Here is a 16,614-nt window from a genome sequence, read left to right as displayed (position 1 = left end):
CACTTTTTCTGATGCTGGAAGAGCAGAAAAGAACATGCATGCCATCTTGCCTTTATAAAAGCCCTTACATTTAATATCATATAATTAAAACACGAATAAAGTTAAGTACAAATATAAACACAAATAGCACACAGTTCTGTATGTCTAATACAATAAATTTAAATATACTACCAAGCGGTATATAAATATACCTACAAATATTGACATCAATCAAAAGTGCATTTTCCTTTTTATGTTCATTAGCCATATTTTCTCAGTTCACCTTATTCTTCTCTGAGCTAAATCCCAAATTGCAACTGATTTTATGGTATTAAACTTTGCCCCAACAATAAATATGGGTTTGCATCGCCCTTCCAATTCCCAGACCTGAGAACCACCAACCCACAACACTTTGCCTTGTCAAGGTTCAGTCTCAGTTTAATGACGCTCATCCAGCCCATTATCACATAATCCTGATGTTATGGAGAAGCAGGGCTGCATATCATTCATAAGCTTCATTAACTACAACCCCCAAAATTTGGGATCCCCTGCAAACCACAGCCAATGGCCACATACTGATCACACAGAACTCTGTATCTCCTGCTGACTTCTCCCAGCAGCTTCATATAGATGTTAAACAGCATGGGGGGCGGGGATGGACACGGATGGATGAGATGTAACCCTGTGGAAACGCACGGTGCAATTCCCAAGGTGCCAAGGCAGAAGCAGGATTAGAAGCACTGCATCACTGTACCTCCAACTCCTAATGGTCCTTGTCAACTCATTTCATGAGGTTAAATAGCCAGTACCTTCTCAAGTATCTTGTCTGTGACAGGGCTGTCGTTTTTATACCCCTTAGGGGTCCAGGAATGGACTGAACCACTGCTTCTTTCAAGTCAGCTGGCAAATCTCTGGCAAAGAGAAACTGTCCCTTGACCCACCCAATAAGGCTCTTCCAGCAAGCTCTTACAAGCCAAAATGGGCAAGAATTGAGAGAGGCTGAACTATATCCTCAGGTCACAGGAGCTCAGTGACCTCCAAGGAGTCTGCTCACTGCCTCCCCCTCAGCTGTAGGGTGGCAGAGGGGGAGGTGGTGGGCAGACGCAAGCCCCACACTGCAGTTTTGGGCAGTGCAGAGCCTGCAGGCGCCCAAGCCACTGCCTCAATCCCAGGAGAAGTGCATGACTCGGGCGCACTAAAGCCCCCCCCGCGGTGTGGTGCCCAGTGCCACCCCCCCCCCGCTCCCCCTAGCTACGCCTCTGCAGGAGCTGAAACTGGTTCCAAACCATTTGGCTTTGATAGTGCTCTGGGCATCTGCTTGAACCTGTTTCTACAGTGTAGTCTGGTTCAGAGCCAGTAAAAACTTCTCTGTCCTCCATGTGCTCTGCAAATTTGTCACAGCAGATCTTGAAGTGCTCTGATGGTCCCAACTATGGACTGGTGTTTATCAGTCCATTCACCACTCTGAAGACCTCTGCTGAATGGCCACTTCAGAGGCAGAGAAGTAAGCTTTCTTTGCTGCCCTCACCACCTCACAGTAGACTTGTTTATGGTCTGTCACCTGTGCTCAGCTGTTATCAGCACTGCAAGTGACTGTTTGCAGGAGATGAGCTCAAGAGGTTGGTAAAGTGTTGGTCACCCATAGTCAGTAGTTTCCCAAGCCACCCCCTTGCACTTTCTTAGTCATGCACTAAGCAAGAAGATGGCAAGAAGAATAGGAAAGATGGAGCAGAAGAAACGGAAAGGGAGATGCGCCTAGCTCATTCGGAATTACATAGTGCAAAAACCACTAGAAAGTTCTGGATGCTATTTAAATTACTCTAACACCATTTTAATTGTCATGGCTTCCCTCAAAGAATCCCAGGAACTGTGCTTTGTAGGATCTGTAGTCATGTGAAGGTTTTCCTAACAACTGTCTGAACCCTTAACAAACCACAGTTTCCAGGATACTTGGGGGGAAGCCGTGACTCTTTAAAGAGGCATTAGAGTATTTTAAATATGTGATATGAATGTGACTTGTGTGGCAGCTGAATAACTGATTGGGAGGCCAGGAGGTGTGCATTTTAGACTCAAGGGTATACCACGGCAATAAATGTTAATAGGCTTAAGCCTTAGACAGTTCCCAATTAAAAATACATCTTTCTGATTGTAATTTTTTAAAATTAAATAACATGGTTGCTATTTTTATACAGACACAATATTTATGAATAACAGCATGTAAAAAAGGTAAAATATAAATAAATTCTATATGTGCCTGTAGCCCGAGGGCTGATACAAATTTTTCAGCAAAAGGTTATTTCCAGCCACCAAGCAACTGCTGCATAGTTCCCCTCAACATTAAGTTGTAAGACTGTTCAAAACTCAAATCTCTGTTAGTATGCAAGCTCATCAGGAATAAAACAGCAAGCTAGAGAGTTTGATCTGGTGTGGTGCTGAAGGGGTCAAAAATGCTGTGTGCTGCTGCAAGCTCCCCCCCCCCCCCGCCATATGGAGTCTCAGGAATGGCTTCCACATTTCAGTAGAAGCGCAAACAAAGTCAGTAAGTGAGACTGTCATTTGCTCATGCATTTGAGTTCCAAACCTTTCTTTCTCAACGGCACAGGCATTAAATATTTAGGTGGCCATATGCAAATCATTTAAATCTGTTCCTAAGAAGCACATACCACAGCAGTGCATCCCTTTGTACTCACATCTTATTGTGAAGCTTTTGTCCACCTTTTATTTTTTATTCCACAAAAGGGGAGTTCATTAACAGGCACAAAAGTGTGGCAATTCTCCCAGCCCTTTCCATGCCCACCCTGTTTGGTCTTTGTGCACACAAAGTGGAGGTGTTTAGGAGGGGACTGAAGATGAGATTTCATAAAACTGCATTTCTGTGTATTGAGGGGTGTGGGGGGGGGGGGGGAAGAAACCAGATCCACACATCCAGTGTTATTTTTCTAGAAAAAGAGGTGCCAGAACTCACCAGGAACTCACCTTGTTCTCTTATAATGGCAATGGAGCCCACATGAGAGGTGCCAGAACTGAATTCCGGCGAGTTCCAGCTGAAAAAAAGCCCTGCACACTTCCATCTCTCTCTTATATCAGACTGCAACCCCTTTCACTTACTTGGAAATATGTCCCACTAAACCTCAGGAAAAACCTTCCTCTTCAACCAGGCCTTCTCCAGCCTTTTACATCTGTCTGTGGGAACAGGGAGAGGTCATTGTTTTGTTTTTAATCTTGCATTTTATTATGAAGAGCGGCATATAAATTTAATAAATAATAATCACCATAATAAAACGCTTCCAAGTGAAACATGTATAGGATCAGGCTGCCAACCGGATACTTTGATAAGCCAAACCGCCTTCCGAAATAATTCGCCCACCCCGGGGTTCCGAATGTTTTGTAGAACAGGATGCAAAGGGATGCAATCTCATGGGAAGTTCTCCTGCACATGCCTCTTTGAAATGTACGGAAGATGCGCACAAGCACTGCTAGGAGAGATGCACTGGCACACCTCTTAATGTTTTTCACGCAGAACATCTTCCCTAACAGATTATGCTTCTGTTCTTATTTTCTTTAATGTCACTGTGAATTTGCTTGTGGAAGTGTATGACACCATGCATGGAGCGGCCTGAACATCTGAGCTCATGCTTCAGGCATTCTCCCAGGACTGCATTGGGGGGGGAGCTTCCAGCCAGTGTTTATGCGCGCGTGCGCGCACACACACACACACAATGTTATCATAGTGAAAAAATGTAAGAATTCCAGGAAGCAGAGGAAATCTTGTGCGCTGACCTTTCCCCGCCCCCCTTTTCCATGAGAGATCAGTCTAATAAAGGCTGATAGACACTAGCTTAATTCATTTACAAACATTTCAATTCTTGTTGCAATCATTATCACACACCCCTATTTCCTTCAGCAATAATCTGTGTATTATTTTTTTTAATATCACATGATTGCTTTGGCTGAGCAAAGAGCATTTGAAAGCATATGGCAGAAAGCTCCAAGGGGCCTTTTAAAAATATATATATATATTTAAAAAATAGAAGCAGCTACCCCAGAGCACTCTAGTTTATATGCCCCATTTGCTTCTTACAAAACTGGGTGGGGTTTTTATTTTATTTTTATTTCTAACATAGACAAGAGCAGCATTTGAAGGGTTAAGTTGGTACACAGAGGAATGCAAAAAAAGAGAAAAAAGCCACAGCAGCTCCATCATGCATCTCTGAGGCCCACAAGCTCCTGGTAAAATCCTCGGAACTCATTTTTCCTCTCCTTTAAAAGAATAAGTTACTAGTCCTCAAAGCCTCAGAGATAAATCTGGATGGAACAAACTGAGTTTCAAAAGCAAATGAAAGGAATTCAAAAATCATTATGTTAAACATTTTCAGTCCAGCAGATAGGATTTCTCAGGGGAAGGCTCAGTGTTCTTTATGCTTGAAGGTGAACAATTTAGAAAAGGAATGATGCTGCGCTTGCAAAAGTCAGCGTGGCCTAGTGGTTAGAGTGCCAGACCTGGAATCAAATCCTCATTCAGCCATAGAGCTCACTGGGTGACCTTGGGACAGTCGCTGTTTCTCATACCTGCCTACCTCTCAGGGTTGTTGTAAAGATGAAGTTGGGGGGGGGGGGTAACTCTGTACACCTGCCTTGAGCTCTTTGGAGGAAAGCTGGGATATAAATTTAAGTAATAACTTCCAGAACTAGGAAGGTTCATTAAGTCAACCTAGTGGAGAGAATAACAGATTAAGACTGGGAAGCTTCCATTTCAAATCTCCGCTCAGCCATGGAGTTGACTGGATGGCCTTGGGACAGCCGTAGTTTTATTATTATTACTGTATTTTTATTATTATTTATTGAATTTATATACCACCCTATACCCAGAGGTCTCAGGGCAGTTCACAGATTTATTTTTTATTTGCCTAATCTACCTCAGAGAACTGTTGTGAGAATAAAATGAGAAGGGGGACTGTGGAGGAAAGGCAGAATATAAATTTAATTAGTATCGATTTAAAAAAAACCCTAACAATGTAAACATTAACCACATATGACAATCCAAGTAGGAGGGAGAATTTCTGCTCTCCTCCACTCAGCGGCAAGTTTAATATTGAAAATAAGCAAACTTTTCGAGTATCGCATTTCCCCAACAATTTCAGGAAATGTTATGTTCTGTTTTATGCGTAGTTTAACTCTACAAAGTACAATCTCCCAGCCATCTGGCAACACTATTTATTTATTTAATTAAATCTGTATACCATCCTTCATCTGAAGATTACAGGGTGGTTCACAATATAGAAATACAAAATGAGAACACAAGATATGTAACAAAAACCAACCAACCAACCAATAACCCCTCCAAAAAACAAAACAAAAAACCCCACAACCCACACATTTAAAAGGAAAGGCCATAGAATCTTAATCAAACAAAGGCTTGGTTGTAGAGAAAGTTTTTTTTCCTGGCACCTAAAAATATGTAACAAAGGTGTCAGGCAAGCCTCACTTGAGAGAGCATGCCTCAAGCGGGGAGCCAACACAGGGAAGGTTCGTTTTCGTATTGCCACCCTCTGGGCCTCTTGTGAAGAAGGGCCTCAGAAGGTAATTGCAGAGTTTGGGTTGGTTCATATAGAAAGGGGTGGTCCTTGAGGTGTTGCCATACTGAGGCCTTTAAAGCTTTATAGGTCAAAACCAGCACTTTGAATTGGGCCCAGAAGCCAACTGGCAGCCAGTACAGTTGGGTCAGGATCAGCACAATATGCTCAAAACGTCTTGCCCCGGTGAGCAATCTGGCCGCTGAATTCTGCACTAACTGAAGTTTCTGAACAGTCTTCAGAGGCAGCCCCATGTATAACGTGCTGCAATAATCTATTTCAAAACATATGCAAATTAGTAATCTAATTTCAAAACCTATTCAGCTTAAGCATGGCAAATGTTCACCAATTTGTTGTGGTTCGTGCCAAACCTAACTTTTCTTGGTGAGAAAACTCTTCACGCTTTTGAATTTGCAGGTTTTATGGAGAAACGCAAGTAATCTGAGGGTGGGAAAGCCTATTTCTTTAGATTCGATTACTTTCTACCCTCTAGGTCAATTTATGGACTGCGCCAGGTGGAAGTGGATCGCGGGAAAGATCCTAAAATAAATCAATGGCACTTAAGCACACTTAACCTTAGGCTGAATTATGTCCCAAGTGTAGTTAAAGTAACTTTGATGCCAGCATGTACTCAACCTCATAAAAAACCAAAACCAAAAGGGGGAAAATGGGGGGAACCCCATTGATGTTACTGCTGTAATGCGGTAATGTCTACATATATTGGTTCTTAGTCTGTCAAAGTTCTTTACAAGCACAGAAGGAAAAAGCTGCCTCTGAATCTCCAGGCCTCATTCCTGTTCCATTTCTCACACACTCCACACACTGGGAGCAAATGGTCATACATAGATTTATGCCTTGCACTTGTTAAAATGTCAAGTTTAAAAAAGCCGCCTCTTGGCTCACTAGTTAGAATTCCAATCCATAAAAATATTTCAGTTTAATTGCCCAGGTCAATTCCCTACCTTGTCTTGTAGCCTATGTTACTACTGCTGGGTGAGCCTTCAGCTATTCACCTGAGTCTTTTGGCTCCTACATTAGAACCACAAATCATATTGTGTGTGCTGTCTCTCTCTGTGTGTGTACATGCACCTGTGAAGGGGTGGGTTTTGTTTTGGGGTTTGTTTGTTTTTGGAAAAAAGAGCTGGCTTGTTTGGCTTTTATAAAGAGGTTAATAGTCCCAGCCTCTCATTTTTAATCAGTGTGGTGATCACCGCTTCTTGGAACTGAGCTAACCACATGGAACTGATGGCTACAAACCTCTCAAAAACAATTTTTTAAATTTGAACAAATTTGTTTCTGTAGCTGTTTTCTCCCAAGAACTGCCTTTCATATTTGGGGTGCTGTTTTTTCTTCTTCCAAGAGCTACTCAGTTAAAACCTATTGGACTGATCTATTTTTCTACTGAAGGACAACAACTGTAAGTGAAAAACATACGGTTTGGGGGGGATGGGGGGGAGTTGTTTTTGCAAATATTTGTCAGCAAATGGCAAGGGACTTGCTAAGAACATAGGAACCTGAAGCACCTTTTTATATTTTAGCAGGGTGTGTAAATGGGAGTTTTCTCTCACTGACCATCTTAAAATCCCATAGGGAAAGAAGGAAACCTCTCTTAAGAGCTGTTAAGCTTCCTAGCGTATACAAAAAATAAAAAATAAAAATCCAAACTAAACTAAAATGGATAGTTAAATCCACGGCACTAATTACACAATATACTGGAGAATGGATCTACTCCCTTTTTGTGGGATTCACAAAACTGTTTTGTGCCTGTTGTACTCCTGTCACATGTGAAAAAGGATAATTGAAAATCATTCAGATTCTTTGCTCAACAATCAGGTATATTATTTGCTTTAGGTTAAGTGTGTTCTCAAACCCTGAACACGGCCTAAATTATCTGGGGCAAGGGGATTTTAATATCTCCCAAGGAATCACACTTATTGAAGGGGACAGCCTATAAATTAGTGCTGAAGTTAAAATCAATTTCTGGATAATATGTATCCCACAAAGACAGATTGTTGGTTTGCATGAGCATTGTATCAAAACTTTAATTAAAGCCCCCTTTAAATAAAACCTGTCGTACATTATACCACTAATTGACTTGACCAGCTATGATGCCAACTCTGCAAGCCAGAGAAGGCTAAAGGAGATTATTCTGTCTGTCTCTCTGTCTGCTGCTCCTGTAGCAGCAGCAGCAGCAGCAAATGTGTGTTAATAAAATTTATTTCTGCAGTCGTACCCAACTCCCTATTGTGTATTCAATAAATGTGTGGGCTTGAAGCCAGTCATCACAAAGCAAAAAAGTAATAAAACCTCAAAAGACACCCCTCCATACGCACACCTTCCATTCTGTCAGCTTTCTGTGGCAGAAGATACATGGGTCATTTTGCTTTTGCACAAGCTGAGGCTGGCTTTAGTTTTCTATTATTTTTTTAAAAAAGGAAGGAGAAAGTATTTTTAAAGCAACAGTGTAAAAAACAAGAGAGCATAAAGTCAAACCTGTGCATAATCAAGCCTTCTGGTAGCAAAGACAGTGTGGCAGTTAAAGGTGCCAGAGAGGCTACGCAACTGTGAATGATATAGAAGGCTCATACTCTTCATCCTGATTGTCACTGAACGACTAAGACCACTGTTTGTAGTGTGCATGTTCCAGCTTTTCAATTCAATGCACCTGTGATCAGGCCCAGTCCACCTGCGCAGCAAGGTGAGGTTACCACCTCAGATGGCAGCACATCCCAATGCCAATCTTTCTTTCTCCCGCATCCTATTTGTTCCTGATGTAAATCTTACATGTGCTAAAAGCATGGGCATAGAGTAAGAGCCTGGCTGTGCTTATTTACTCAAAAGTAAGTCTCCCAGATCTAAATGGGAGTCACCCATATGAACCTTGCCTGTGCATGGGAAGCTTTTCTTCATGTCCTGAAATCAGCAGTATGGTTGGTGGGGACAGAGGGCAGAGCCTTTTCTGCAGCAGCCCCTTTCGTTAGGCAACTCCCCGCTTAGGGAGGCCCACCTTGCCTCTTCCTTGATTTTTTGTTTTTGTTTTGCTGCTTCCTGAATATCTTTTTTTTATTTTACATTGCTCAACAAGCCTGATGAGCAGATGGTGTTTTATATTTCCTTGATTTTGTTTGGTAAAATTTAACTGTTGTGTCTCTTTTTAAATAGCTTTGACTCTTTTTTGTCTGTGGAATGAATACTCAAAGTAGCCTACAGTACAAAACTGAAACAATTGAGCTGAAAAGTAGGAGATACGTATTTGAGTGTTACTATTATTATTAATTAGATTTGTATGCCTCCTCCATTCATCCTGAAGATTGCAGGTTAGCTAACAACAGAAAGTTAGATCAATGAATATTTCCAAGTAAGTGTACAGAGGATTGCTGCCTAACCCTTACTATAACAGCACAGATTTTATATAGCATGATATTTGTTCAAGCAAATCACAGGGATCATTCTCCCTTGTTTACACATCTTTGACATAGGTTTACTCCAATGAGATGATATGATTTTTATAGACACACAACTTCACGTACTTTTACAAAGTAAGATAAACTTTTTAACGAAGATAATAAGTTAGGTGGGCACAAGAATGGCCCCAGTGGTACTCCAGATATGAGTCCTGCGGGTGTATGGGTCCCCACCTTGCCATCCCATGCATAGACTGACTTCCTACCCCCTTTGTCCTTTGCCGCATGCATATAAAACTATTTCCCCCATACGTCAAAATGTAGAATTTTTTTACTGTCCACAATGCTTGCATTTAGATTCTCCGTAATACTTTCATTACGGTTGAGCAGTACCTATTGAGAGCGAGAGAGAGATGTGCAGACGCGGTGGGTTTTGCAGGGCAGGAAACAACACGAAGAGGCCGCTGCAGCCAGTGAGGCATGTGGAGGTAGCACATCCTTGGAGCAGGGCGAGCGTCACTGTGAGCCTGCGCCCAGACTCTCTTCCTTTTCAGGCACAGGATTGGAAGTGTTTGCAGGCCAGGCTCCAGCGGATTGAGTGGACGAGACTAAGAGTGGGTCCAATGGTCAAGATGGCGGCTTCTGCATGTGCTGTAGTAGATAGAAGAGAGGAGCAGGTGACACTCATCAACTTGGGAAGTTAGCCCATCTGAGAGAAGGAAAATTCTGATCCTAAACCTCCACTAGTAAAGGTAAAGGGACCCCTGACTATTAGGTCCAGTCGTGACTGACTCTGGGGTTGTGGCGCTCATCTTGCTTTATTGGCCGAGGGAGCCGGCGTACAGCTTCCGGGTCATGTGGCCAGCATGACTAAGCCGCTTCTGGCGAACCAGAGCAGCGCACGGAAATGCCGTTTACCTTCCCGCCGGAGCGGTACCTATTTATCTACTTGCACTTTGACGTGCTTTCAAACTGCTAAGTTGGCAGGAGCAGGGACCGAGCAACGGGAGCTCACCCCGTCGTGGGAATTCGAACTGCCGACCTTCTGATCGGCAAGTCCTAGGCTCTGTGGTTTAACCCACAGCGCCACCCTCGTCCCTTAAACCTCCACTACCTTGCAGGATATATTGGGGAAAAGAAAAGGCTCAGGAGTAAACCTTACACAAATCTGGAGTGGAGTCCCTAAGACAGTTGGATGGCGTCTTGTACGTCTACTTCTGGCAACTCTTGCAGTCAAGCTGGTGCCAAATTTATTGCTCTGCTTTCCTTTGGACCACATTAGCAAGGCTGAGAGAGGGGGTCTTTTTTCTGGGCAGCCCAGGACCTCCAGACAGACTGCCCTGGAGAAGTTGCTTCAGTGCTGCAGCAAAAACAATGCAAGAAGCAGCAGTTAGGACTTACCAGTCTCTGAAGCTACAGAGAGTGCCATGATTTTCCAGCAGTCTGACTTCACCCCTGGAGGCATACTCAATTGTCTCCTGAGACAGATGGATGCCAAGGACAACAACAATCTGTTTTAATCTTTACTGCTTAAGAAGAGGAAGGTTGCAAAAAATTTAAAAAAAGGCAAACCAGTTTCCTCTGTTAAGTAGATAGCCCAGCATATTTCCGTTTGCTTGGGAGAATGGGTTGGCCAAGTATAGGTGATTTGTTGCCAAAGAAGCCAATGATTAGAGATGCTGTTAGCAATTAATCAATAAGGTGCCCCAATATGTTTGATCCAGTTGAATTTGAGAACCTCACCCTTTTAAGCATGCATACTAAACCCTCTCCATCGCTGTGATCGTACAGCTCTAAAGATCCGAGTCCACAGAAGAGAAGGATTTGCAAAAGGTGGTCAAAGCAGTTGTTTTTGTCAAATAGATAGCCTAGCACATTCCCCTTTTTCTGGGAAAACGGGCCTTTCCATAACTAAAGAGTTAGCGAGGTATAGGTAATTTGTTGTCATAGCAGCTGAATGTCAGAGTGCCATTTTGAAGCAATAGCGTCAGCATACAAATTAAAACTTCCTGTTTTGCAGAGTCAAAAACCATTCATTAATTTACCTTGAAACTGATGGAACAATTTGTTTGTTCTGGGTGGGCTTTTGGGTGCTGGAACACCCTGAATCTGTGCATAAAGGCTAAACTGGATTCTGCAACCCCTCCCCATCTCCTGTCTTCAACTTATCTTATGTAGAAGCTTTCGATTCTTCATAACCATTACTGGCTTGCCCAGGAGGACTCACCTGCTTGAGTGCCCAAGGGCCGGTTCCTGTCACTCACCTCCTGGCCCAGGGCAGGGCCTGACAGGCCTCATAAGGAGTGTTGCTGCTGCTGCTGCCCAGGAGGACTCAGAACAGCGCAGAGTTCTTTTAAAAATGTGGAGGACTCCCTCGTCCTGAATGGGGTAACTGTGCCCCTGAAGGACCAAGTGCACTGCCTGGGAGTCTTTTTGGACTCACAGCTGTCCATGGAGGCACAGGTCAATTCTGTGTCCAGGGCAGCTGTTTATCAGCTCGCTGTTTACCTGCCCACAGACTGTCTCGCCAGAGTGGTACATGTTCTAGTTATCCCTCGCTTGGACTACTGCAATGCACTCTGTGTGGGGCTACCTTTGAAGGTGACCCGGAAACTACAACTAATCCAGAATGCAGCAGCTAGACTGGTGACTGGGAGCGGCCACCGAGACCATATAACACCCATCTTGAAAGACCTACACTGGCTCCCAGTACGTTTGCGAACACAATTCAAAGTGTTGGTGCTGACCTTTAAAGCCCTAAACAGCCTCGGTCCTGTATACCTGAAGGAGCGTCTCCACTCCTATCGTTCTGCCTGGAGACTGAGGTCCAGCGCTGAGGGCCTTCTGGCGGTTCCCTCGCTGTGAGAAGCCAAGTTACAGGGAACCAGGCAGAGGGCCTTCTCGGTAGTGGCACCTGCCCTATAGAACGCCCTCTTACCAGATGTCAAAGAGAAAAACAACTACCAGACTTTTAGAAGACATCCAAAGGCAGCCCTTTTTAGGGAAGCTTTTAATGTTTAATAGGTTATTGTATTTTAATATTCTGTTGGAAGCCACCCAGAGTAGCTGGGGAAACCCAGCCAGATGGGCTGGGTACAAATAATAAATTATTATGAGGTGCTTTCATCTAGAGAGGCAGGTTCAGCAAACACATAATCCTGAGAAGAGTCTAGATCACAGTTTCCCAAACTTGTGTCTCCAGCTGTTTTGGATTACAATTCCCATCATCCCTGAACACTGGGTCTGCTGGCTAGGGATGGTAGGAGTTGTAGTCCAAAAAGAACTGGTGATCCAAGTTTGGTCTAGATCCTTGTTTGGTGCTTTAGGCCCCTACACTGGTTTCTGATACTTGCCCTGCTGTTCCTAATTTATCCCAAGTCCCAGCAACTTTGTTACCTCTGCGACAAGCAATTAATTAAGAAATGTAAAATCTTCCCTGTTGTGAGTCTACCTATGTTACATCCATGAAATGGTCTGAGTAGAACAGGGTTGTAGCTAATGAAAAATTCATTGACCCCGAGGTAACAGTGAACAAAATGCAGATTTTAAATATAAGGAGCTGGTTCACAGTGTGTCCCTAGGACAGGGGGGGAAAGAGCGAAACAATTTGCTTGCCAAAACAGTGAACTGTTAAAGTGGCAGACAAAGTTTTATTCATCTGCAAGCTCAGCAGATGTGAAGGCATGAATAGACTGATTGATTTCAGAATTCTCTGGGTGAGAATGAAGATCCAATATAGCATCTTTGAAGGTCTGTGAGATAATCTTAAGTTTGGAACCAAAATATATCAGCATGATATCATTTTCTGACACAATTCCTTCTAAGTATGGATTCCCTTTTGTGTCATCTCCCCCATTTTCCTTGTTATCTTTTTTTCCGGGGGCGGGGGGGGGGGGAGAAGGCAATAACAAAATAACTTGCTGCTTTTAATTGCCTTCTGATTTCTCGATGGTATGTTGTTTAATGGCTTTATAGATTATCTAAAGCAATTCTATCGTAAGCCAATCTGTAGCCGGGGCTGGAGCAAAGACAGATTACAAACATTTAACAATAAACGAATGCATAAATAAATAAATGGTCATTTCGCTGAATTCTTGCTACTGGATAGGCAAGCATTTTACTACACTATTTGTTCTGGCTTATTATTTATTTTCTTATTTCTTTCTCTGGGTCTAAGACTTCTTGGAATAATCAATGATTTGCAATATCTCCCCCACCCCCCAAAGAGAGTAAAAGCAGCTGGCAGAAGGGAACTCTTTGAAGTTGGTGAAGTTGGTCCTATGCCAACACCCCCTCTAGGGTGGAGCCACATAGAGGAATAAGGAAGGGTGGTGGGGAAGGAAGGGAAACCTATTATAACTCCTCCCTGCTAATCTCCCACAAGTGTGCGCTCCGAGAGAGGAAATATCTGCTAAATGCCTTAGGGAGAGCAATGATCTGGACAGTGTTGCAGGAAGCAAAGTGAGAACAGGCAAAGCTAGAGGAGAACACATTTGGCGCTGTTCAGGAGGGATCCTGGGCTTACAGTATGGAAACCTTGCTGTGCAATTTTCCAAACAAAACCCTTTTGTAAATTCAGCATCACTTCACGTGGTGCAGGCAGATTCAGCCAAAGAATGAATGGTTTATTTTGTTCGTAGAGCAAACTGATGATCTATGGAACTCACTGACACTGGAAGTCAACTGTCAACAAGCTTATTGAAAGGCTATTCATTTACGTGAGTGGTTTTTACCCTGCTGTTCAGCTGGAAAAAGGCTCCCGCAGAGGCTTACAGAGATCAAGGATAAGACATTCCTTGCACTTCAGCTCGCAGTAAAAAAGAAAAAAGACAGACACACAAAGGAAGGGGCTGGAGAGGGATGCGGGGAGAAAGACCAAACTCAGACACTTATAATGAACAGCTAGAATGGGAACAGTTCAAGAGGAGGAGCCAAAAGTTGTTGGTCCCTCAGAAAAGCCGGTGGCCCTGGCTGCTTCCTTATTTTGTCCTTTGGTGGTGCTGAAGGAATCGCTGGTCCTAGGCGGCTGAGAAAGGGACTGACTGCCCTTCTCTCCCTCTCCACAAGTTGACAATTTTGAGTTAAAATTGCCAGTGCAATCCATCCATCTCAAGATAAGCACAAACATTTTGTTGCTGGAAGAAATTAACGACAGGAAGCAGAACCCTCATTCAGTAGCTAACTTTGATGGAGGGTTGGCTGGGCAGTGGAATGAGTGATGGTGGCAGAGGTTGCCAATGAACCAACACCACCCGTTCACGTGAACTGCTGCCAAATCCCACTGCTCACTCACACTCTCCCCCCCCACCCCACCCCAGAGTTGACAACTGTTAGGTTTTTCTGCCTTCCTTGGTCTGTTCTACCTCCTGATAGGCCATTTAATTGGCTTTCATTGGCAGGGCGGTTTGTTCTGGTAGCCACAGCTTCAGCTGGTAACCCATGTTAAATGGAGATGGCCCTATGTATTGGGAGCCCTGGGACTGCTGTATCTTATAAACTGCTGGACTGACCGGCAGAATCCGCGACCAGGGAGAAAAGTCAGCAGAAGAAGATTGGAAGAAATTTAAGGATTATTTACAGAAATACTATAAAATTAATGAACTTTGAAAAGATGTTGGTTTGAGTTTTGGTGGTCTCTAGCTGTTATGATAAAGACAATGGGGATTAAGATTGTTTAAGTTATTATTTAAAAAAAAAGTGGAATGAAAATAAGGCTTATTTTAAAAGGAATGTTAAGAGATTAGGATTTGCTGAATTATTGGGATGAACTAGAAAACAAGAAGGGGAGGTATGAGGAAGTCAAAGAAATATGTTATTGAAAGACTGTTATCGAAATTGATCTGTTTTTAATATTTTTCTTTTTCTTTTTCTTTTTGTGTTTATATAAAATTGGAAAATCTAATAAATATTTATATATAAAAAATATATAAACTGCTGGACTGTTCCTGGAGGGGCTGGAAAGGACTGCGGGATAGCAGCCTACATTTGTGGACTGCACACAGGAGCAGGGCCTCCCAGGGGCATAGCATGGGTTGCCAGTGCCTGGGGTGGGGCAGATGTTGCGTCCCCTGGTGGACTGGGCAGCGGTCAGTCCCTTCCCCTGCCAGGGTGTCTCTCCTTGCAAACTAGTCCCAACCTGGGAGCAGAGATAAGGCAGAGAAACACGAATTTCCAGAGCTCCACTGTATTGTCTCACTCTCTAATCCTTGCATCGAAGCTCTCTGGGCAACACATGCAGCTCTGGCAGTACTTTCCTGCCTTCCTTCCCTCCCTCCCTCTCAGCTGACCCAGGGGTGTGCATGGGTGTCCCTTCACTGGCCACAAAAAAGAGGCACTGCGCCAGCCCCGAAGGCCTGGCCCAGGCATGGCTTGCCTCCCTTCAGCTCTGACGTCAATGAGGGAGCCTGTTATGGAGGTGCCTGGTTGCACCCTCTCAGAAATTTGTGCCTGGTTCCATGTCCCCCATGGCCCCCCACGCTACACCACTGGGACTTCCCCTTTAACTGGGACACCCCTGGTTAAGGTGTCTGAACTCCAAGGAGGAAGCAGGCATACAGCAGTGCACTATCTGCAGTACAGTAAACACTGCGCAAGCATGCGGGTCCCATGTTATGGGGAGAAGGACAAAAGTGACCAGAATCTGGACGCTGTGTCCCAAGCACCAGTTCTTCACCATGAAGCCTTTTGGCTTTGCTTTGCTCAGCTTGAGCAGCACAAGAAAGACTTGTCCAACAGTTATGCAACATCATGATGAACAGCTATGCTAAACCCTCCAGAATTATTCTGCATTGGGCTCTCTGTTAGCAATGTGATTTGCATCTATACATAAACATCTAATGTTCCTTTCTTTGCTGTTGTCTGCTCTGTTGCATCTCAGCCACATAATGTACTAACACTTTGCCCCTAGCCAAGGCAAATAAAGACAAAACTATGCGTCTTTAGCATATTTCCATTTTAACTGTTGATTTCAATATTTCCAGGGGGAGGCTCAGAAAGATATGCAACAGAATGAGAAAGCAGATCCTTGAAGAAGAAGAAAAAAAGACAAAAGTGGAAGCATTTTTTGTGATGTAGAAAAATTGCTACGGATCATGTTACAGTTCTCTCTAATGTTGATACATATTTTATAAATCAGAGAGTGCAATTACAGCTGTATCCTGGATGGTTAGATTCCCACACAGCACCTACATATTTCCAGATTTTTGTAGAGATCTTGTTGATTTATTCATAGTTGTATGCAGGGATTATATCTGTGGTAAAGTAAGCAGACCACTGACCTATGGATGACATATGACAGAAAGCCTCTCTTGTTTTGGACCAATTCGGATGGCCTTCAGGTTGAGGGCAATAGTGCCTTACAGGCAGAGCAGGGCAGTGTCCTGCCCTGGTCTGATGCTAGGTCTCACGTGCCATGGCAAGGCAGGAGCAACAGGGCCTAAGACTGGATCTAGGTGCGTAAAAAAAAATGTTTTAGGAAAGCACATTGTAAACCTCAAAATGGGAAACCGTGTTGCCAAAAGACGGGACTCCACAGCACCATCTGGTGTCACAGTGTTATAACGCATTTAAAACACTTTTTTTTTTTTACTAATGTAGTTGAGTCAGTCCACAGATAGCTCTGAGAGAGCAAATTGCTCCCACAAAGTTTGGGAGCAGAC

The 16,614-nt window shown here is 43.6% G+C and overlaps 1 long non-coding RNA gene across 1 annotated transcript; it reads left to right on the top strand.

Annotated features, from left to right (window-relative positions):
* The first annotated feature begins 6,388 nt into the window (after positions 1-6,388).
* LOC310754117 lies at positions 6,389-16,105 on the top strand. Its single transcript, XR_014543622.1, has 3 exons — positions 6,389-6,969; positions 13,597-13,674; positions 15,937-16,105. It is a non-coding gene; the product is annotated as an uncharacterized lncRNA (long non-coding RNA).
* The last annotated feature ends 509 nt before the right edge of the window (positions 16,106-16,614 follow it).

The sequence above is a fragment of the Podarcis filfolensis genome, assembly GCF_964270895.1.
Source record: "Podarcis filfolensis genome assembly, chromosome: Z".
Classification (NCBI taxonomy): Eukaryota; Metazoa; Chordata; class Lepidosauria; order Squamata; family Lacertidae; genus Podarcis; species Podarcis filfolensis.
This window is presented reverse-complemented; position numbering and strand designations above follow the sequence as displayed.